This window comes from Coptis chinensis, chromosome 2 (assembly GCF_015680905.1).
Source record: "Coptis chinensis isolate HL-2020 chromosome 2, ASM1568090v1, whole genome shotgun sequence".
NCBI lineage: Eukaryota > Viridiplantae > Streptophyta > Magnoliopsida > Ranunculales > Ranunculaceae > Coptis > Coptis chinensis.
The window spans coordinates 52,089,531-52,114,055 of NC_141457.1; the positions used below are offsets into that span (position 1 = coordinate 52,089,531).

General features: G+C 41.2%; 1 long non-coding RNA gene across 1 annotated transcript; it reads right to left on the minus strand.

The window, feature by feature from the left end:
• Positions 1-6,387, minus strand: LOC147516508 (uncharacterized). The gene is made up of 2 exons (XR_015213691.1): positions 6,270-6,387; positions 1-258 (listed from the first exon to the last, which is right to left on the minus strand). It is a non-coding gene; the product is annotated as an uncharacterized LOC147516508 (long non-coding RNA).
• Positions 6,388-24,525: the final 18,138 nt, after the last annotated feature.

Here is a 24,525-nt window from a genome sequence, read left to right on the forward strand (position 1 = left end):
TCCATGTCATAAAAGAAACAACTTTAAATAAAATAATCCCAATAATTATCCAAAATCTCTTTATTAAGATTACATCCTTCCAAATAAAACATCAAACAACTCTCCAAATAAAATTCATCACTACCATGTTCTCATGCCATGAAAAAGGCAAAATACGTTATTACATTCTTCCAACAAAGAAATCAAACCTAAAAGAAAACTATCAGACCGCTCCAGGCACGAATCACAATCACACGCCGCGGTTCCACTGCCTTCCACCTATGTTCCCAAGAACACACCCACGTTGCCAAAACAAAGCAAACATGGGTCAGCAAATTTGAATTTGCTGGTATGAGTAGACTAAACACATATAAACATTTTAAACTTTTCTTATCCAACTAACACTTTAAATTCTATCATAACCTAATCATTCTCAGCTTGGAAGACAAGTAGTTCCGTCATCTCAAACGGCATAGTTTCTTCCCAAGCAAAACTTCCATTTTATTAACTTCCATCTCATTAACTTATTCTAATAACTCCTTTTTAATATCTAAATAATTGAATTTCAACTTACCGTTATCCGCTGCTGTATAAGGGTAGGACCGCGTCCCTGCACAAAATATTATTAAGTCCTACCCTCCTGCAAAAGAAAGTTAGAACTTGTATATATAACAGATGTAGATATTCTATATGTATTCAAAGGTAAACCCAAGCACGCTACAGATAAACAAATCCATTTCTCTTATCAATTAATCAATTACTTTATCTTATACACCCACCCTTTAGTACCTACTCCACGATTTGCACTCCACACATTTGCCAAATCACACATTCCTGTGTGCCTCTCTCCCACCGAATACCACAATATCATAGCCATCTCTGGGCTTTCATACACATATTTCACAGCCTCTTTGGGCACAAAAACTCAGGTCATTCATGGCACATTCAATGAATACCTATCATATCACTAATGGGCCATTCATGGCACATTCAATGAATGCCCTGGGTCATTCCTGCCACATTCAAGGAATACCCAATCCTACATTCCCGTACATTCAAGGAATACAACTAACCCGCAAGGCGAATACCTTAGTTCCTCTTTAGGGCAGTCAACTACAATCTGGTCATTCATGGCACATTCAATGAATACCCTTATATAACACTAACGGGCCATTTATGGCACATTCAATAAATGCCCACCTACATATGACTTCATCAGTCATAAACTCAATTCTAAAACTTGAGGCGTGGAGAGTTCTAAAAGGATGCGGTAATTTTTGTTTACGCATTATTGTATTTTATTTCATAGATTATTTCAGAGAACGTAGGAAAATCTTGATTCAAATATTTTTGGTTTACGCGTTATTAATTTCATGAATATATAAGTGTCATAACGTTGTGTATCTCAAAAGACTGAAAAATCACCAAGCAAGAAATACACGCATACAAGTATATTTATAAAGGTCCTAGCCTAAATCAAACATGCTAATAGTCCTAGACTTATTCTAATAGACCAATCATAATTTTAGGAAAAGTCAAATTTTCGGTCAACTCGTCAAAGTCAACCCCTGGTCAAAGTCAACAAATCAACTCGGGTCAAAGTCAACAAATCAACTCTGGTCAACCCGCCTAAACTCCAAAACCCAAAAGCCCAAATCCTAAGGCCCATAGTCTAAAAAGTCAAATTTTAAAATCCAAAACCAAAAGAGAATAGCCCACGATTTTGGCCCAAGCCCAAAATCGTTTTTTGGTAATCTTGTTCATCTCCTTCTTCAAACCAAACTTCCTCCACCACCGACCACCACCACAGCCACCACCGCCACCCATCAAGTAAAACAAACCCCGGGTTTGGTTCCTCAAAAAAACCCCACCTACCCATACCAACAAAACATGATTCTCATTATACTAAAAAAAAAAATCGACCGACGCCATTAAAGCTCTCTCAGAAAGCTCCAATGATCCACTCTCCAACACCCAATCCACCACCAACACCTCCATCTCAACCCAACAACAAATTCTCAACAAAACCCAACCAAAACACTGATCAAACAAGAAAAACGCAGGTTGATTTGAGGTCTTGGTCGAACGCCATTATGGTCAAGTTTCCAAGGCTTCCCTCACCCCATCAACCCAAACACCAATTCAATCATCATCCCTTCACTATCACAACCAAACATCATCACTAACATTCACAGTAACAATTCAACAATACAAATTAAAACCATACAAAAGAAAAAAGACAAGGAACGGTTTGAGATGCTGATGGCGGCGACGCCATCGGCCCAAATTTCTAGTCCGGACTTCGGCAAGCTAAAGGCCAAAAGTCGTCCAAATTTCTCTCAGCGGGGTTCAAAATGGTGGCTAACCATTTACAGAGTTGACAAAAATATAAATTTGAGAAAGAACGGCATTACCGGTGGGTTTAAATCGAAAACAATAAAAATATGATATAGTATGACTACTCACCGTTAAAATCGAATGGCCCTCAAAATCCCGAAATCGAAAACCTCCAAAGCCTGAAGTCGACAACGATCTTTCTTGTTCAAACCCCTTTTTTTCTCTCAGTAAAACTCTCACCTTTTTTTTTTTTTTCTTTCCTCCAAACTCTACGTGAGAAACCCTTATTTTCTAGTTTTTCAAACCTCTCCGAAAACCCGGTTTTAAACCGATCTACTTACTTACGGGCTTTTATCCTATCTACTTACTTACGGGCTTTTTTTTTTCTAACAACTGGATATCCTATTTCTGTATTCTATTTACATTATTATTATTATTAATATTTATATTATTATAGGAAAAATGCAATTAAAAAGACGGGGTGTTATAATATACACACCTTAAAAGGATCTCGTCCCGAGATTCAAGGTAGAGTGTCAGAGAAGAGTTCAGGGTGCATCTGCCTTATCTTATCTTCAAGTTCCCAGGTCACGTCATTTTCCCTTTCACTCCACTGCACTTTTACCAAGTTTACAATCCTCCTCCTAAGGTGTTTCACATCCCTATCTACTATCATGATAGGCCTCACTGTAAAAGTTACATCATCGTTCAACTCTAGCTCTGCTGGCTGGACAACCTCAGTAGGATCTTTCACACATTTCCGTAGCATAGACACGTGGAATACATCATGAATCATCGCCAAGTTAGGCGGCAAGGCAAGACGGTACGCCAAACTACCAACGGAGGCTACTATCTCATATGGTCCAATATATCGTGGACTCAACTTTCCTTTCATGCCAAACCTCATAACTCCTCTCATAGGGGAAACCTTCAAAAACACAAAATCGCCTACAGAAAACTCTACCCGTTTCCTCTTCAAATCTGCATAACTTTTCTGCCTACTCTGTGCTGTCTTAATCCTTTCTCTAATGACTTTAATCTGCTCAGATGTCTCTCTCACTATCTCAGGCCCAAGCAATACTCGGTCTCCCACATCTGCCCAACAAGCAGGTGATCGACATGGACGCCCATATAAAGCCTCAAAGGGTGCCATACCGATGCTCGACCGAAACCTTATTATATGCAAACTCCACCAAAGGTAAATGCTCCTCCCATCCTCCACCAAAATCCATTACACAAGAGCGTAACATATCTTCTAATATCTGATTCACCCTCTCCGTCTGGTCCATCGGTCGAGGATGATAAGCAGTACTCATCGCCAAACTAGTGCCCATAGCACGGCGAAAACTCTTCCAAAACTCTAAGTGAACAAAGGATCTCGATCCGAAACAATACTCACTGGAATCCCATGTAACCTGACCACTTCCCGAATGTACAAGGAAACTAACTTATCTGTATTTCTACGCACGTCAATAGGAATGAAATGAGCAGATTTCGTTAGACGATCAACAATAACCCAAATAGATTCATTACCTCTCCGAGACTTAGGCAAACCATCAATGAAATCCATAGAAATGTGCTCCCATTTCCACATGGGTATCTCTAATGGCTGCAATAATCCAGAAGGCCTCTGATGCTCTTTTAACCTCACCGACAAGTTAAACACTGAGAAATATATTCTCCGACATCTCTTTTCATTCCTTCCCACCAAAAGGTCCTCTTCAAGTCTTGGTACATCTTCGTTCCTCCAGGATGAATTGTAAACCGAGAACGATGAGCTTCATATAATATTTCCTTCTTTAACTCTGCATCATCATCCGGGTACACATAATCTCTCATGGAATCTCAATCCTCCATCGAATCCACGCCTAATCGGACGGACAATCATCTAAAATATCAATGACCAGATCATCCAACCGACTCAAAAGAAATCGGTCTCTGTGTTGCATGGCAATCACTCTACTGAAAATCACCGGCCTGACCTCCAAACTGCATATATACCCCTCATCTGTATATGGTGTAGTCCGGACATCATAAGCTGCTATAGTCTCTAAACTCTTCCACTCTTGCACCATAAGAGTGGTCAAAACACCAGGCAATCGACTAAGTGCATCCGCAACTACATTGCCCTTGCCTGGGTGATACTGAATCTCGAAGTCATAACTACTTATGAACTCCATCCATCTCTGCTGTCTCATATTCAACTCCTTCTGTGAATACAGATACTTCAAACTCTTGTGATCTGTGTAAAGCTCGAACTTCTCACCATATAAATAATGTCTCCACACCTTCAAAGCAAAAACCACTGCCGCTAACTCCAGGTCATGAGTAGGATAACGTCTCTCATGTATCTTCAACTGTCGTGAAGCATACGACACCACCTTCTGGTCTTGCATTAACACACAACCCAAACCAGTTCCACTAGCATCTGTAAAAACCACTAACTTTCCGCTCTAGTCGAATTACTAGAATTGAGTCAGAGTCAACCTCTGTTCAATTCTAGGAAAGCTTTCTCCACAATCATTAGTCCACATAAACTTCACATCTTTCCTAGTTAACTTGGTGAGCGGAGCTGCAATAAGTGAGAACTTCTCAATAAATCTCCGATAATATCCAGCTAACCCCAAGAAACTTCTAATCTCTGTAACAGTGGTTGGTTGTTTCCATTCTTTCACTGCAGCAACCTTTTCAGGGTCTACAGCAATCCCTTCACTAGATACCACATGTCCCAAGAAACGAATTTCTTCTTCCCAAAAATGGCACTTGCTAAACTTAGCATACAACTTATGTTCCCTAACGCCTCGTGATCATCGTCTTCAAATGCATCTTATGTTCTTTTCGTGTTTTGTGAATACACTAAAATATCATCAATGAAAACAATCACAAATTTATCCAAATAGGGCTGAATATACGATTCATCAGTCCATAAAGAATGCAGTGCATTCGTCAACCCAAAAGGCATCACGAAAACTCATACAACCCATACCGAAGTTCTAAATGCAGTCAAGGGAATACTCTTCTCTTCAACTCCCATCCGTAATAACCAAATCCTTAAATCAAACTTCAAAATATCTTAGCCCCTTTCAACCGATCCAACAAGTCATCAATCCTAGGAAGCGGATACTTATTTTTTTATAGTCACCGATTCAAATCCCCTCGAAGTCAATACACATCCTCAAAGTACCATCCTTCTTGAAACAAAGATAGCAGCGCACCCCCATGGTGAGTTGCTCGGTCGTATGAACCCGGTCATACACACCTTAAAGATTCAAACCCATATACTCAAAAAGATATGGTTAAGCCAAAAACAAAATCACTAAACATTAAACTCTTTACCCTTTCTTGAGTAATTCCTCGACTTGCACTTTCATTTCGGCCCAATAGCTTAGGTGCCAACCTCAGTAGTTTACTTTGGCTGAAACCGTGCAGTCCCCGAACAAGTCTATACTGAACTCCACCTCCCTCTTGGGTGGCAACCCCGAATCTCCTGAAAAACATCTTCGAAGTCTCTCACTACTTCCACATCACTGATATCCCTCGTGGGTATCTCTATAGAGCACAGGAAGCTAGACATCACTGAGTCCTCCTTACTAACACAGGTGTGAATCAACCTCGGCATGCCAGGTGTATTCACTATAACCTCCCCCTCCTCGCACAATCCAAGGTAACATGATAACGTGTCAACCAGTCCATACCAAGTATGAAATGGAAACCCTCAAACCCCAAAACGATCAGGTCTACCATAAAGACACGTTCTAAGAAACATAACTTAAAACCTTTGCACTCGTCATACAAGGTAACAGAACCTCCTAACGGTGTCTCAACACACAAAGGCTTAGGTAAAAGGGTAGTTTTAAAACTTTCTTTCTCAACATACTGACGAGATATAAAGGAATGTGAAGCACCCGAATCAAACAAAACTCTGAATGTAAACTGAGATGAACTAAAGGTACCTTCAACATTCCCAGGTCCTGGCATAGCTGCATAGGCTCTAGCACGAGTGGCTGGTGCTGGTGCTCGGTTCTGCTGATTACCCTGCTTGGTAGGGCAATAACGAGATAAATGCCCCACTGCTTACACTCCCCAAGAAGCCCTTTCAACAGAACTATGGTTCTCGAGCATTGATCAGCCGGTGCGGGTAAAAAAAGTAATGCCGGTCGATACGGAAGAGCGGAGCTCGACCAAAAACTGGGGACCCCGCCTCACCATCGATTCCCCGAGGTCTAAAGCCTCCATCTGCCCGGTGGCCTATAACCACCTCACGATGAAATCCTCCCCGGGGTCGGAATACACCTGGCCGATGAAATCCTCCCCGAAACCCCGGGATGATGGTCTCAAACGGAACCCTCTCGAGGTACATCATAAGGCCTAAACCGATTCACCGGCCTTTTCTCAAAAGGCCTAGGACCAACAACCGTATCTCACCAAACTTCCTCTTCCCCTCGACTCTCTTAGGGCTGCATTCTCGCTCCTCATATCTCAAGGCCAAGTCCAACACACGCGATCAAAAGTGTCCCCATCAAAAGGAATCAACTTGCCGGACAAGTGACTCTCTAACCCACGTATGAACTTTTGGTTTTCTTCTTGTCAAGATCCACAAGATAGGGAGCAAACCTCGATAACTCATTAAACTTGGTCACATACCCCGATCCACGGACTTCCGCCTTGAGTCAACTCGAGAACTGTTGAGCCAACCGCTCTTTCTTGCCTCGGGAATGAACTTACTCTCAAATCTAATCTTGAAGTCTTCCCAAGTCAAAGTTCTAGTGTCCGGACTAGGAGTGAGAGCTCGCCACCAAAACCTAGCAGCGTCATCAAGTTGGTGAGTAACTCCTCGCTTCAACCTCAAGTAGCCGTGATACGCCAAAAACATTTTCACAACTTTGAATCCAAGATTCCACAGAATCGCATTCCCAAACCGATGAAATCGCTGCCCACCAAGAGTACCAAACTCCTTATTGCGGCTTTTAGCAAAAGGATCTCCCTGAACGATGGTTATTCTCGCATAGCCTCGCAACAACCGATTCAATCAGACTCGACATCTCAGATGGAGTGTTCACTACAGTCCAAGGTATTACCATGTCGTGTCTCAACCATGATCTACAGTTCAAAACAAAACTCCCATTAATATTCACATATATCCAAAACTCTCAACACTATAACCCACATTCCACATCCGAGGATCACTTAGACTTTCCAACACTAAGCTAACCTAGGCTCTGATACCAAAATGTCACAGCCCGAATTTCTAAACAATAACAAAGTGAATATTTGAAATATAATTATCTCAAACATCACTAGGTTCACTTGTTTAAAAACCCAGACTATGACGGAGAATACTACATATACAAACCCTAATATCCATGTCATAAAAGAAACAACTTTAAATAAAATAATCCCAATAATTATCCAAAATCTCTTTATTAAGATTACATCCTTCCAAATAAAACATCAAACAACTCTCCAAATAAAATTCATCACTACCATGTTCTCATGCCATGAAAAAGGCAAAATACGTTATTACATTCTTCCAACAAAGAAATCAAACCTAAAAGAAAACTATCGGACCGCCTCCGGGCCGCGAATCACAATCACACCGGGTTCCATCACCGCTTTCCACCTATGTTCCCAAGAACACACCCACGCGTTACAAAACAAAGCAAACATGGGTCAAAGAAATTTGAATTTGCTGGTATGAGTAGACTAAACACATATAAACATTTTAAACTTTTCTTATCCAACTAACACTTTAAATTCTATCATAACCTAATCATTCTCGACGGAAGACAAGTAGTTCCGTCATCTCAAACGGCATAGTTTCTTCCCAAGCAAAACTTCCATTTTATTAACTTCCATCTCATTAACTTATTCTAATAACTCCTTTTTAATATCTAAATAATTGAATTTCAACTTACCGTTATCCGCTGCTGTATAAGGGTAGGACCGCGTCCCTGCACAAAATATTATTAAGTCCTACCCTCCTGCAAAAGAAAGTTAGAACTTGTATATATAACAGATGTAGATATTCTATATGTATTCAAAGGTAAACCCAAGCACGCGCGTATAAACAAATCCATTTCTCTTATCAATTAATCAATTACTTTATCTTATACACCCACCCTTTAGTACCTACTCCACGATTTGCACTCCACACATTTGCCAAATCACACATTCCTGTGTGCCTCTCTCCCACCGAATACCACAATATCATAGCCATCTCTGGGCTTTCATACACATTTCCGGCCTCTTTGGGCACAAAAACTCAGGTCATTCATGGCACATTCAATGAATACCTATCATATCACTAATGGGCCATTCATGGCACATTCAATGAATGCCCTGGGTCATTCCTGCCACATTCAAGGAATACCCAATCCTACATTCCCGTACATTCAAGGAATACAACTAACCCGCAAGGCGAATACCTTAGTTCCTCTTTAGGGGCGAATCCAACTACAATCTGGTCATTCATGGCACATTCAATGAATACCCTTATATAACACTAACGGGCCATTTATGGCACATTCAATAAATGCCCACCTACATATGACTTCATCAGTCATAAACTCAATTCTAAAACTTGAGGCGTGGAGAGTTCTAAAAGGATGCGGTAATTTTTGTTTACGATTATTGTATTTTTATTTCATAGATTATTTCGAGAACGTGGGAAAATCTTGATTCAAATATTTTTGGTTTACGCGTTATTAATTTCATGAATATATAAGTGTCATAACGTTGTGTATCTCAAAAGACCAAAAATCACCAAGCAAGAAATACACGCATACAAAGTATATTTATAAAGGTCCTAGCCTAAATCAAACATGCTAATAGTCCTAGACTTATTCTAATAGACCGAATCATAATTTTAGGAAAAAGTCAAATTTTCGGGTCAATCGGTCAAAGTCAACCCCCGGTCAAAGTCAACAAATAACTCGGGTCAAAGTCAACAGTCAACTCTGGTCAACCCGCCTAAACTCCAAAACCCAAAAGCCCAAATCCTAAGGCCCATAGTCTAAAAAGTCAAATTTTAAAATCCAAAACCAAAAGAGAATAGCCCACGATTTTGGCCCAAGCCCAAAACCGTTTTGGGTAATCGCTTCATCTCCTTCTTCAAACCAAACTTCCTCCACCACCGACCACCACACAGCCACCACCGCCACCCATCAGAAAAACAAACCCCAGCGGTTTGGTTCCTCGCAAAAACCCCCACCTACCCATACCAACAAAACATGATTCTTATATACTAAAAAGACCGACGCCATTAAAGCTCTCTCAGAAAGCTCCAATGATCCACTCTCCAACACCCAATCCACCACCAACACCTCCATCTCAACCCAACAACAAATTCTCAACAAAACCCAACCAAAACACTGATCAAACAAGAAAAAAATTTGGTTGATTTGAGGTCTTGGTCGAACGCCATTATGGTCAAGCTTTCCAAGGCTTCCCTCACCCCATCAACCCAAACACCAATTCAATCATCATCCCTTCACTATCACAACCAAACATCATCACTAACATTCACAGTAACAATTCAACAATACAAATTAAAACCATACAAAAGAAAAAGACAAGGAACGGGTTTTAGATCTGCTGATGGCGACGCCATCACTTTCTAGTGTCCGTGACTTCGGGCAGCTTAAAGGCCAAAAGTCGTCCAAATTTCTCTACTGCGGGGGTTCAAAATGGTGGCTAACCATTTACAGAGTTGACAAAAATATAAATTTGAGAAAGAACGGCATTACCGGTGGGTTTAAATCGAAAACAATAAAAATATGATATAGTATGACTACTCACCGTTAAAATCGAATGTTCGAACGGCTCCCGAAATCGAAAACCTCCAAAGCCCGAAGTCGAATAACGATCTTTCTTGTTCAAACCCCTTTTTTTCTCAAGAAACTCTCACCTTTTTTTTTTTTCTTTCCTCCAAACTCTACGTGAGAAACCCTTATTTTCTAGTTTTTCAAACCTCTCCTAAAACCCGGGTTTTAAACCGATCTACTTACTTTTACGGGCTTTTATCCTATCTACTTACTTTCTTTTTTTTTCTAACAACTGGATATCCTATTTCTGTATTCTATTTACATTATTATTATTATTAATATTTATATTATTATAGGAAAAATGCAATTAAAAAGACGGGGTGTTATATCGTGACAAGTCCCATGTAGCCTCGATATTGTTGTCTGAACTGCAGGCTAATGCTTTGGTCTTCGGAACTTCATTCCAATGTTGTTGCTGGGTTCATTTCAACTTGTTCAGCCTCTGGGGGCAATTGGAGTTATAGTTCCAACAATGAATATTATGGTTGTTGCTTCAGAGGAAAAGGAATAAGAACTATGCCTTGTTTATGATGTTTGTCCCCATATTCAGTTTGGTCATTGTGTGGCCAACACATTAATATTAGAAGCCTCGTAGACTTGGGAATGACAATGGGTCTACATACCACATGGCCACCAATGGCACACACTGATCAACAGCCTTGCCAGTCGCACAGGTTACGCTTATTGAATGGAGAACTTCAATCAAGGCTGGCCATCAAGGCACTCTTAATTTTCGTCGAATAAGGCCTCGTGTCGACATTGCATCTGGGTCATGTATAACACCTACAGGATTCCAAGTCTAGCTTGTGTTAAGGTGCATGTCTCGTGTGTGTTTGGGAGTGTGCAAGTGTGCCCATTTGTTGTCTGCCTTCAGAAACAATGTGCTTCAGAGTTCTGATTCTTTTTTTGGCCAAATATATGTGACCTTCTGAGGCTATAGGAAGTATTATGGATCAATTTCTCTTATTTAAAAACATGTTTTCTTACATTAGAGAAACATCCACTAAATCTTCACTATAGTGAATGTTTATCTTTGTTAGTGGCGATGCTAGGAGAGTTGTGACACTGTTGTAATAGGAAAACCAGTAAGAAAAAGAATGAAGAAGAGCGGAGGCTAGAATAATAGGGTTAGAGAATTATTTCTATACACCTTAGTTTATATATTTATACTTGACTTACTTGGGTGTCAAGCTACTCAAAACAGCAACTACTAATTATGTATCAACACTTATAGAAACGTGAGATACTTTACATACATCAGCACTCCCCCTCAAGCTGTAATTATGCAAACTATGCAAATTACAACTTGGATTGCAAAAATAAATGATAAGAATACTGCTCCCCCTTTCGCATAGAACTGTCTTTAGTTGAAGAACTCGAACAATTGTTGAGACGTTCTGGAAAGTAAAACTGTCGGTGTAAGCAATGGCCTAACATGAATATTGAAGTTGTACCATAGTCACAAACTGAAATCGTAATACTGGTTTGATTGTACGCTACTTGGCTGCTGCTCACTCCATTCGCTGCTATGGCTGTCATAATAAATTGCAAACAATAACACTGATTTGATGTGCGCTACTTGGCTGCTACTATCAATATCACTGTTGAAGTCAACAAAATACTATTCTGGGTACTCCTGAATACATGAATACTGATGAGTGCAATTTAGGCTTGATCAAGCTACCTGAATCTTGATGACTGACGGTTTAGGCTTGATCGCTACACGAATCTTGATGACCGCAGGTTTAGGCATGATCACTACTGAATAATCTTGAAGACTGCAGTTTAGGCATGATTGTTACCTGAAACATACTGAAGAGTGTAGTTTAGGTGTGACTGCTACCTGAAACATACTGAAGAGTGGGTATGTCATTGCGCATATGCAAGGTGAGAACCAAGACATGAGGCGAGATATGAAGACATGAGTACTCTTCCATATACATCTCCATATTCTCTTTGCCTCATCTACTACTGAATGTCTTCATATCTCCCTATTCTCCCTCTCAAGTTGGAATATACAAGTCTAAGTTGGAACATACTAAGACTTGTCTATTCTGACTTGAACTTGAAATAGAGAAATCCAAATACCAACCCAATAAATAAACTGATCATCCCCAAAGTTATACAACCAACCAATACCCAACTTGAAACATATATATAACGAATACTCTGTTCATCAATACCAATTGCGGAAGCTAGAAACTCAAACATCCATAACGACATACAAACAATACCACCCCTCTTGTACGGGGGATTTCCCGTCACTGAACAGATGACACGTGTATGGGAAATAACCTAAGACTATAGATGTCCAGAATGAGACGAGGACCATCGGATAAGTTCTGTGAATAAGTAATCTCGTGCTTAGCACGAGTGTTTAGTGGACATGTGCCAGGCACATGACTAATCGCCTTCCAACATAACAGTTATCCCAGTCGTTAGGAACTGATATAGACAGTTCCTGAATAGAAGGAAACTGAAGATGGCGATCTTTGATGATAATGAAGGAATCGTGAAGACATATCTTAGGAGTTACCTTTTAGATATAATCTTCCCATACACGATGGGACATTATGATCAATAAGGAAACTTACCTCTCATAAGATATGGTCTAGATTCAGACTTCCATAAGAAGAGGAATCCTAATAAGAAGGCAGAGTCCAAAGATGGAAGGGAACTCACAAGTGGTGAAGACAACCCTAAGCCTAGGACTCTCGTCACCCTTCCTATATAAACCATAGGGATTCACTTTTAGGAACTACGCAAAATAGGGTTTGATTCTCCAATAGAACAAAAGAGATACGTAAGCAGCCGTCAAACGATTCAACCCTGAACTCACCATCATCTCATCCCTTCTCTATTTAACAAAGGATTCCAGATCACAAGACACAGAGGAAGATCAGGGGATACTCGGAATTTCCCTTACATCTTTTGGCGCCGTCTGTGGGGATGAAAGCAGGTAAATATTCATTGCAAACGATTGATTTATTCTAAAAACTCTTACTGTTATGATGGCAGGAGCAAAGAAAATAAAGGGTGGCGCTACCACTTGCAGCGTCGCCATCAGAGAAGATGTGCATGAAGGGGGTGAGAATGTCGATCGTCAAGATGCAAATGATCCCCCCCAAGGGCTTATGACCAGCACCGATGGACCAGTTGTTCCCGGAGCAGGTCCTAGAAATAATGCTCAGGAGGAACGTCAAAATGACAAAAATCCTGTCTTCCAGAACCCAGAGTCTGTTCAGGTGAGTCAGGCAGTACAAGCTCTGGAACAGCAAAGGAGCAACCTGGAGCAAGAATTATAGCTGCTAAGGCACTTATATTAGTCTGACACTGGAAAGGAGCCACTCATCAATCTTGATGATGACGACCTTCCAGAAGGCGTTCATACTAGGATCCCAAGGAGTGGGGACCCAGTTCAGCGCGAGCTATCTGAGTCAGAATATAGCAACTCAGATGAGGACTTAGGAACAGCCTCAGAGCCAGAGTTCACTGACTAGAATCGTGATGTTGACCCTAGACACCGAAAAAGAACTCAGAACAGGAAACTTTCTACCAAAGAAAATGCATGGGAAACTGAGAAGAATGACCTAATCCGTCAGATGCATTGTATGACAGGCAAGGGGAGAAAAATGCAAGACTCCCTTGTTCAATCTGCCATAATGGGGGCAGGCAGATCTTCTTTTGCATCACATGTGATGAGGAAGCCATATCCCCGTGGGTACAGACAGCCGAAGTTCAGTGTTTTTAGTGGCAAGTTAGATCCGGTGGATCACGTGTTCAGGTATCGTGACCCTATGGGACAATATGAGAGATATGACTATGTCATGTGTCAGGAGTTCAAAGCCTCCCTGTCTGGATCTACGCTCGAGTGGTATCATAGATTACCTAAGCATTAGATTAGGTCCCCAAAAGAACTATTTAGGACCTTCATAGACAGGTACTAATGCAACAAGCATCAGCCAAAATGGATTGATGCACTATTCAACATCAAGAAAAAGGATGGAGAGGCATTGAGATCCTACATGCAGAGGTTCATGGAAATTTCAATCCAAATAGAGTCTTGTGATGAACAGATTGCTATAATAGCTTTCAAACAAGGGTTGGATGAAAACAACGCCTTATTCGGATCTCTTTCCAGGAAACCACCCTGTGATTTAGAGGAACTCCTTGACAGGGTTGAAACTCATGTGGGGTGGGAAGAAGATGTCCTGAATAGATGTCAGGAAGCGAAGAAGACTAGTCGGTCAGTTCCTGGGCTTCCCCGAGAAAGGAATGGAATACTTCCCCTCAAAAGTCGAAGAGAGACCGTAATCGTAATCGCTAAAGGGCTGAATCCCCATCAAAGGGACGAACGCCTAGAGGGCAATACCAAAATGTAGCCAGTAGTGCAGATGGAAAACCATAGAAGAAGCTATATGTGGAAGGAACTGAAGAAGCTCTTCCATAGATGAATAGAAACTTCGCACCTCTAAACAAAATGCTAGATAAGGTCCTAGACTCGATAAAAAATCAGAGCTACCTCAAATAGCAGCCCCGCTAAAGCCAGGCTCCCTGGGTACTAGAGAACAAAGGATCTACTGCAAGTTTCATAAGAGTAAGGGTCACAGCACCAGAGCCTACATGACCCTGAAAAATGAACTACAGGATCTGATTGAAAGGGGGTATTTGAAGCAGTTTGTGGCACACGAACATGCACATGCAGTACAATGTGAGGAGATCAGCACTTCAGTCCAGGATCCCCCAGGTACTAGACCGCTCAATGGCCAACTCCAGATAAATATGATTTCTAAAAAAGCAAATAAACGGAGTGGACAGATCACTAAAAAGGGTGTGCGATATCAAATGCGCATCACCAAGCAGATGAGGATCATGAACAACGAGCTGACTATAGGAGCTCAAGTTAATGCGGTACCCTATAAAGATCCGCTCATCCTCTTCATTGAGGCTGACTATTGTAGCATTCAGAGCCCCCATGAGGATGAGTTTGTGTTAACACTTTCTTTTGGAGATTATGATTTGCATCGCATATTGGTTGACCCAGGCAGCTCAGCAAATGTGCTATACTACGCCGCATTCAAAAAGCTGCAAATTCCTGACTCTAAAATGGTCGCCACCAGCTCCAACCTATATGGATTTAGTGGGGACAAAGCTCTGACAGTTGGGGAGATCCAACTACCTATAGCTACAGGTGCGGTAACTCTCATCATACACTTTGTTGTAGTAAAAGCTAACACTCCCTATCATATGATCTTGGGCAGGACCTTGCTGCATAGACTCCGAGCTATTCCCAACACCTATCGCCAATGTCTGAAGTTCCCACATAATGGGATAATTGAGACGATCAGAGGGGATCAGGTGGCTACCAAAGCATGCTACGTGTTGGTGATGAAGCAGTCCCCACTCCCTTTTGAACCAATAGAGGTGGGGCGACCTACCAAATAGCAATTACAGTTGGATCCACCTCTCCCAGACCTGGTCCCACGAGAGAGGGAGGATCCCCCCTCACTGGAGCCGTTAGAGGAAGTGGAAATTGTAGGTGGTAGCTCACCAAAAACCACTTTCATTGGCACCTTGTTGAGTTCTGAAGAGCGCCAAGCTCTGATACAGTTCCTTCGAGAGCACAGAGATGTGTTTGCTTGGTCATTTGAAGAACTGCCAGGAATTGACCCCCACGTGGCATGCCACCAGCTCAATGTTCGCAGTGATGCAGTAGTAGTCAAGCAGAAACCAAGAAGGATAGGTGTTGACAGATCCAAAGCGATAAAAGCTGAAGTTGAAAAACTAACAGCAGCTAATTTTGTCAGGGAAATCAATTTCCCCACCTAGATTTCTAATATTGTTCCAATAAGAAAGAAGAATGGGTCATGGAGAATCTGTATTGACTTCACGGATTTGAACCGTGCATGTCCGAAAGACAGTTACCCTTTGCCACGAATTGACAAGTTGGTGGCTACGACGGCTGGACATGAACTGCTATCCTTCATAGATGGGTCGTCAGGCTACAACCAAATCCCCTTACATGTGGAGGACCATAAGCATGATAGTTTCACAACCGAGGATGGCATGTACTGCTATCAAGTCATGCCATTCTGATTGAAAAATGCAGGAGCCACATACCAGCGTTTGGTAAACCAGATGATCAAAGGTTTAATAGGCGACATTGTGGAATTGTATGTGGACGACCTCCTGATCAAGAGTCTGAAATGGGGAGATCATCTCTCCCACTTGAAACGTGCATTTGACATTCTTCGAGAATATCGTATGAAGTTCAACCCTGTGAAATGTGCTTTCGCTGTATCATCAGAAAAGTTTTTAAGGGTACCTGGTAACTAAGAGTGGGATTGAGGTGAACCTAGATCAGATCCGAGTGCTCATAGAAATGCTCTCACCTAAAAACATGAAAGAGGTTCAATAAGTCACAGGTAGGTTAGCAGCTCAGAACAAGTTCATCTCCAAGAGTTCAGATAAGTGTAAGCCACTCTTTCAGTTACTACGAAAGAACACCTCCTTCGCATGGACGAAAGAGTGCCAAAAGGCATTCGATCAACTCAAAACATACCTGGGGGCACCGCCAATACTTTCAAAGCCTGTTGAGGGAGAAGTCATGGGTCTTTATCTCTGTTTATTTGACTACAACATTAGTTCTGTACTGATACGCGTGGATGAAAAGAAGGTTGAAAAACCTGTCTATTTCTTGAGCCGGACGCTCCTACTAGCAGAAACAAGGTACCCTAAACTTGAAAAAGTCATTTTAGCACTTGTTTTTGCCGCAGAGAAATTACGACCGTACTTCCAGTCCCACACCATTAGAGTGATCACAGAGTACCAACTGCAATAAGTTCTGGAACGATCAAATAAGTCAGGAAGGCTAACTAAATGGTCTGTGCAACTGTCAAAATATGATATTATTTACGTCCCCAGAATCTCTGAGAAGGGTCAGGCACTAGTAGAATTCTTGGGAGATTTCCCAATGACCTACACTGGGTACGATTCAACCACTCCCAGTTCCAATGATGGCATCCTGCCTGAATCTCCAAACTCCCATCCTGACCCATGGGAGTCGAGCTCCAGATGGCGGTTGTTTGTGGATGGATCTTCAAATGACAGAGGTGCAGGAGTTGGAGCTATGTTAGTTACTCTTGACAATATGCGGCTGGAGAAATCCATCCGATTGGGTTGGAACGCCTCTAACAATGAGGTAGAGTATGAGGCGACACTTGTTGGCCTCACAATGGCCCTAGACTTGGGCCTAACACACTTCACAGTTTTTATTGACTCACAGTTGGTTGTGTTCCAAGTTGATGGAGGGTATGAGGCTAGGGACGAACGAATGGCCAAATACCTGGAACTGGTAAGGGGTCTCCAAGGAAATTTTAAGAGCATTTAGTTCTATCAGCTACCTCAATTTGAAAATCACCATGCAGATGCTTTGGCATATGTTGCCTCAATATTGGGTAACAGTGAGTCATGTTCCATCCCTATAGATTTCCAGGAGAAATGTAGCATTCAGATCCCAGATATAACAGTTTGTGTTGTTCCAGCCATTACTCCATGTTGGATGGATCCATATAAGTCCTACCTCAAAGATGTAACACTCCCTGAGGATAAGAATGTAGCAAGGCGTCTGCTTGCAAAGATACAAAGATTCACCTTCGTTGGAGACGATTTGTACAAGAAGTCCTTTTTGGGACCTCATCTCAGATGTCTCTCCCCACACCTCGCTGAACAGGTTATGCGAGAAGTTCATGAAGGAATTTGTGCCAACCATACTGGGGGCAGAACACTAGCTCTCAAGATCCTAAGGCAAGGGTACTTTTGGCCTTATGTGCAAAAGGATGCATAAGTTTTTGCCCGCAAATATGAAAAATGTCAACGATACGCTCCACTAATCCATGCTCTAGTAACAGAACTGCATCCATTGGCCAGTCCATGGCTATTTTCATAGTGGAGAACTGACATTGTAGGACCTCTACCACCTGCTCCTGACAATGTCCAATTCCTACTAGTTGCGACGAATTACTTCACCAAGTGGAAAGAAGCAGTTCCCTTTGTCTTCATTCTAGAACATGACGTCAGAAAGTTCATTTGGAATAACATTTTCTGCAGGTTCGGCATACCTGGTAAAACGCTCTTTACACACGTTTATTGGTTTTCAGTTACTTATTTCCTTAAGTCCGAGGTCCACAGTCCAAAGTCCGAGGTCCACAGTCTAAGTCCAAAGTCCAAAGTCCAACGTCCGTATAGTCGTACGTTTTAGTCAAGTTACCTTACTCACGTGGGATTGGTAGGATAGGTCGAGTAAGGGATCGTCCAAACCTTAGGGCTCGGATAGGTTCACAACTGGAGTTACACTTTAAGTGAGTAGGATTTTTAGGTTTCTTTTTAGTTGGTTTTTAATTAAAATAACGGTAATGCAAATAAAATAAATTACTACGGTGATTATATATAGGTAAACAAAAGTAGAGAAACATGGAAAGAGTTAATCATGCTCATGCAAGAATCATTTTTCAACAGTTTTTATTACCAAATCACTACATCTCTAATTCGTCTCGTTTCGGAGACGACGTCGAGTATTGATCCCTAGTGCATGCCCACATCTCTAGGTCGCATTTCACTAGCATAAGGAGTTTCGATAATACCTCATCTCTGGTATATTATTTCAGCTCCTGGCACAAGTTCACATCAGCTGGATGAATTGGAGAGTCGACGACACTGCAGAGTCGTCGCGCTGAGACATTTTGTCGCTACAGAGATGGCTCCCCGAGTATCAAAGATCTCAACTTTGTACGATCGATCATTTTGGGACCGGATGTTAATTCTATGCCTAATTCCTAAGTAGTGATTCTAGAATATTAATGAGTCAATCCGGATTTTCACATGAAGCGGCATAACCATAACCCCCGAGGGGGATTAGCTCATCATCATAGAAGGAATAATAAAACTTGCTGTATACATTAAGTAAATAAATGCGGACAGAAAATTAAACAAGAAAAGAAATGATCATATTAAGGGTAAAATAACTTATCAGTATTAAGTTTGAAATAAAAAATGGCGGAAGGTAAGTACTGAAGAAAAACTAAACGTAGCTAAAGCATTAATATGCTGAAGGAAGATATATGAAGGCCACCCCCTCATATTTATAGGCATCATAGGATGACTATCCGTGAATGATTTAATTTGCTTTTGGCCTTATGCTAATTGAATGGTTCGAAACTTTGGGACGAAACTTAAAACAGCAAAAAGACGAAAAGTTAAAATGGTTAAAACAAAACTTTGAGGTTGGGCTTCACGGGGATTGAGTGGGAATTCCAAATATTCCCGTATTCCTGTACTTGGCAGCTTCACTAGCCAACGTCGGCACCTAGATTTATCCGATTTGAGCTTCGGAAAATTGCTACTTCTTCATATGTGGGCCCGTTCCGCACTGGTTCTGTTCTTTTGGAAACTTCGGCTTCACGGGGTCGAGTGGGAAACTCCAAATATTCCCGTATTCCTATACTTCGATGCATGTTTTATCACTATATTCATTTTAATTGCGAAAACCTGCAAAAGTACGAAAATATAATTATTACATAATTATTAAACACATAATCGACCAAAATGCTATGTCTCTCGGGGTTTAATATTACAGTTTTGGGTGCTTATCACACCACCCCCCCAAACAAAGACTTTTCTTGTCCTCAAGCAAAGAAGAGACATTAAAACGATAAGTGATCAAAAATGTGTTGTCCTAAGCTAAATCTCATTTCGCAGAGCGGTTGCATTGACCGTATGCAAACAAGGCCTTGAACCACTAGGAATTCCCTAGTGGACGAAGTTATAGCCCTCGTGAGAGTTTTCCGAGAGAAGATACTCACAAACTTCATTTATACTACAACGACTTCAAGAACAAAGGCTTGTTTCCTTAATTAATCTCGGTATCTAGACATCTCACTAGCAGGGGAAACAAGGATTTTATTCTTTCAAAATTCAAGTTAATATACATACAATAATCGAAACATCTACGTGATGAGCATGCATGCAAAGCTCTAATAATGAAATGTAATGAAAGCAGGGGCCGTTTCGATCCCTTTGATAGCGTCCTTAAGTAGGTTCTCACAGGTATGTGTCAAACACAATTTCTCTTTATTTTTCCACTCAAGCTTTGCTATCTCCAAAGGTGTCGCGGCACACGTTTCCTCACATACTCAATGACAAATGAGGAGCCGAGGTCGAAGTCACAACTACTACTTATTATCACACTATCCTATTCCTAATTGAGCTAGAGGTCTTTATTAGGTGTTATGGGGCTTAGGTGGTAGTGTAGAAGAAAATGGAATGGAAAGTTCAAAAAATGATAAGTATGAGAGAATAAGGTCTTCGAGATATTTATATTAGAGAAATCCTTTTTTCTTTCCTGCTTCTAACATGGTTTCCATACTTGGATTTTTGTATTCCCTTTTGATTTTGATCTTTGGGGGGAATTCTAACCTTGATATTTCTTTTGATTTTTGAAAACATATTTCTATTTTCTTTTTCTTTTCTTCCTCAAACAGTAACCGATTTTTGATTTGTGACAAGGTTTTTCTCTTCATTTTTCTCAAGATCTTCATCCTATTTCTCATACTCATCATCTAGGTAGGCTTATTTATTTGTGGTTACTAGATGGGTAATGATTTTTTTTTTGAAGTAGAAAGGATTAATGAAAGGTTCAATTAAGCGACTACTAGCGGTAAAAAATATTTTTACAGTGTGAATTTTTGGCTATATCGATCCAAAGAAGGCCTAAATTCTCCTTTAGGATTTGGGTAGTGATCAAGTAAGTAGACGTCGCGAACTTCTATTCGAAGAACTACTCCTCCTCGTCATTATTCATATATCATACATTTTGAGGCTTTTGGTTAGATTCTTACAGATATGGAAACTTAGTTGTCTAACCGTGGGTCCCGAAACTTCATCACGTGTACATTTTTAATGATAGTCAGTGCGTGAATGCTCATGAAAAGATGCAAAAACTATTGCATACGTATTAAATTAAGTTTCTAAGAACAAGTCCTAATTTTGATGCTAGGGTGAGATTTCTAAATATTTTTCATCATATAAAGAGAAATGAGAATTTGTTACTAAATACGTTTATTTAGACATTAAGTAACTATATACAACTATGCATGCCTAATTTTTGCAAAAGGTTCTCACCACCCCCAAACAGTCGGACACTCTGTCCTCAAAGTGTTAAGAGGAAGAAAGAGTATACCTGAGAGGATTTGAGCAAAAATAAAGCTGACATCTTCCACAGAAAATTATTGTAACACACTATATATTATACATCATAAAAGTAGAAGCACACTGTTAGAGTAGCACACTGTTAGGTCATTTATTTATTTCACATCAAAACATAAAACAAATATGTACATGCATCAACTCACATTGCGTTGATAGGGAGTAGAGGGGTGGCGCATGTAAAGCCCGATTAATCATTAATCATGACTTGCGCTACTAGAACGCGACAAAGGGCTGACCTAAGAGTGGCATGTGTGATAATATCAAAAAGAAAGGTAATGATGCAGAAGTTACCCTTTCGCTCCTGGAGGATCCAAAGAAGGTGGAGGAAGGTCTTGTTGATGTCGGAAGGCTTCGAGGTGCCAATGACGCTCATCCAACCATTGAGTTATCGCTAGTTCGGTTCCGCGCGACCGAAATACCGATAAAGCGCATTTCCGTCCGATGTTGTACTCTCTCTCGATAAAGCGTGTCGAGCATTAGGTCGAAGTCCGTGGGTACACGGACCGCTGCCGAAGTCAAGATGCGGGTCGACCAGTGGAATGCCCGTGATCCCGAGAGCAACACCGGTGTGACTTCGTGTCGCACACCCTCGACGGTGACCCAAAAAATGGTCGCCATTAAAGCTTCCATTTTCAGAGAATTTCATCACCAAATCCTTAGAATAAAGCCCTCCATTGGCATATAACAAACTCTCCCATCCTCTAGACTGAATTTCGTGGATCAAAGAATGGAGCAAACATCTCGCTTTCAAACAAATTCCCAAATTTTTTTCCACACAAATCGTCTGTTTCCAGCCATTGCTGATCTAAGAGGGAGGATGGCTATTGATTATTGATGAGGGGAGAATTGGGATGATCCGACGGAAGGAAATTTTGATCGGAAGCCGCTGGAGGGTCTCGCTACGACCTGGTTTTAGTGGCTGGGCCTCGCTCGGCGAGACCGATTCGAGAGGGGGGCAAGATCCGGTGTTTTAGGAAGACGAAACATGGATTTATGACGCGTGTGATCGGGTATTTTGGGTTTAAATGGACCGAGAAATCGATATTTGGGTTGGGCCAAAAATTTTCTCGAAGCCCAAATCAAGCCTAAAGCCTGATTTAAACCTAAAAATCTAAATGCGTACCCACGACTCGTTTGGACTCCGAATTGGACGAATGAGATATCGAAACGATAGGCACGAAAAATTCTATCCAATTGTATGAGTCATTCTTGAAAGTCACATTTTTTTTTAAGGGAAGGAAAGTGTAAGGGTTTTATTTACATACAAGGGAGATATACGTGAAAAACACTGGATGTCCAGGGGAGTCACCATCTTAAATCATAGACAATTGTCATGTCGGCTCTGGAGCGAACCCAATCCAGCCCGACCGGGGCTTCACCTTCTATGTATTATGGGGTTAGGGGCGGATCAGACATCCCTGACCGCGGCGCTACTTCGGTCTAATAAAATTGCCCTTTTACATACGGCTATCCTCAAACCGCCCCAAAGGGACTCAAAGTAACCAATTCTAGGGTTGGTCCGGTGGAATCAATTGCCCGCTTTGTGTTCCAAGTATGCAACATCTGAGGTTTGACCACGAATCCCTTTGTGCAAAACTTAATGCAAAGGGAAAAGGTAACAAAATAATCATATTTACAAGGTGAGTCTTTTAACGCCGATCCTTAAGACGAATCCCAACCTCAATGAGAGGAGAAACGCGCTTAATTTAAGATTATCCCGCGCAGCCGGTGTTAGACAAAAGTATACCTTAAACCGGCTAGTATCGGATAGGAAGTCCGGCCTAGACGTATGGGTGTTTGGCAATGCATACACCAGCCCATCCTTCGTCGCGACGCCGTTTACGAGCAAAAAAGAACTACGACCATTTCCTATTCGTGGATGAGTGAGACTTACACCAAATGATTAGCTGAAGTTCGCGAGGTAGAGAGTAGAAAAGGGAAGAGAAGGAAGGAGGTGAAATTTTAGGTACCCATCGCTTTATCGAAAAGCACGCTTTGCTCGTGTTACGTAAGACATTTATACTCGCGCTCAAAAAGAGTTTTCGTAAACTAAGGTTCCGCCATTGCAACCACACACTTCAAAGAACTTTGGAGATCATAAGATAGAAGATGGCCCGCTACCAAAATGGCGTACCCTCTATAGAAACAGGATCGAAAGCACGCCAAACGAAACATCTAGTCGGTGTATAATCGGATTCTCAAGAAGAGTCCGCTCAACATCCGTGAGCGTAATTGTGGTAAGGTTTTAGGCGTTGTCCATTGACTTGAAATTACCGTTATCTTTTGATTAAGCAAAGAGATTGCCCCATAATGTTTCACACAACCGACACAAATGAAAGGACCGCACCATCGTTTTTCAATTTATCGGGAAAGATGTGTAATCTGAGTTGTACAAAGAAAAACTTTTTGGCCAATTTTGAAATCCTTACGCGAAAATGTGCTTGTCGTGCACTCTTTTCATATATTAGCTTTGTAGGATTTGGAGATCATAAGCATCAATCTCAATCTCCTCCAGCTTTCATTTAATTGTAATTTTAAACTTCACCACCGCCTCGATGATATTGTAATTGAGGCTTTTGATGGCCCAAAAGGCATGATGCTCAAGTTCAACCGGCGATGACAAGGTTTTCCAAAAATAATGCGGTAAGGAGACATCCCTATAGGTGTCTTAAATGTTGCTCGGTATGCCCACAAGGCATCCGATAAAGCCGGAGAGACCAAATTTTTCTTGATGGGTTGACGCTTTTTCCGAATAGACTTTATCTCTCTCATTGAGACTTCCACTTGGCCACTCGTTTGTGGGTGGTATGGAGTAGCAACCTTGTGAGTAACTCCATATTTCTTCATTAAAACCCAAAAATTTTGTTACAAAATGTGTACCCCTATCAATCGATGATAGCTTTAGGAACACCAAAACGAGAAAAAATGTTTTCTTTACAAATCTCACGACAGTCTTATGGTCATTTGAGCGCGACATGCGAAAGTGCCTCAATCCATTTGGACACATAGTCTACAAATTAACTAAAATGTATAGAAAACCTTGAGAAATAGGGAAGGGTCCCATAAAATCAATGCCCCAAACATAAAAATTTCCACAATCAATATAGGATTTAGGGGCATC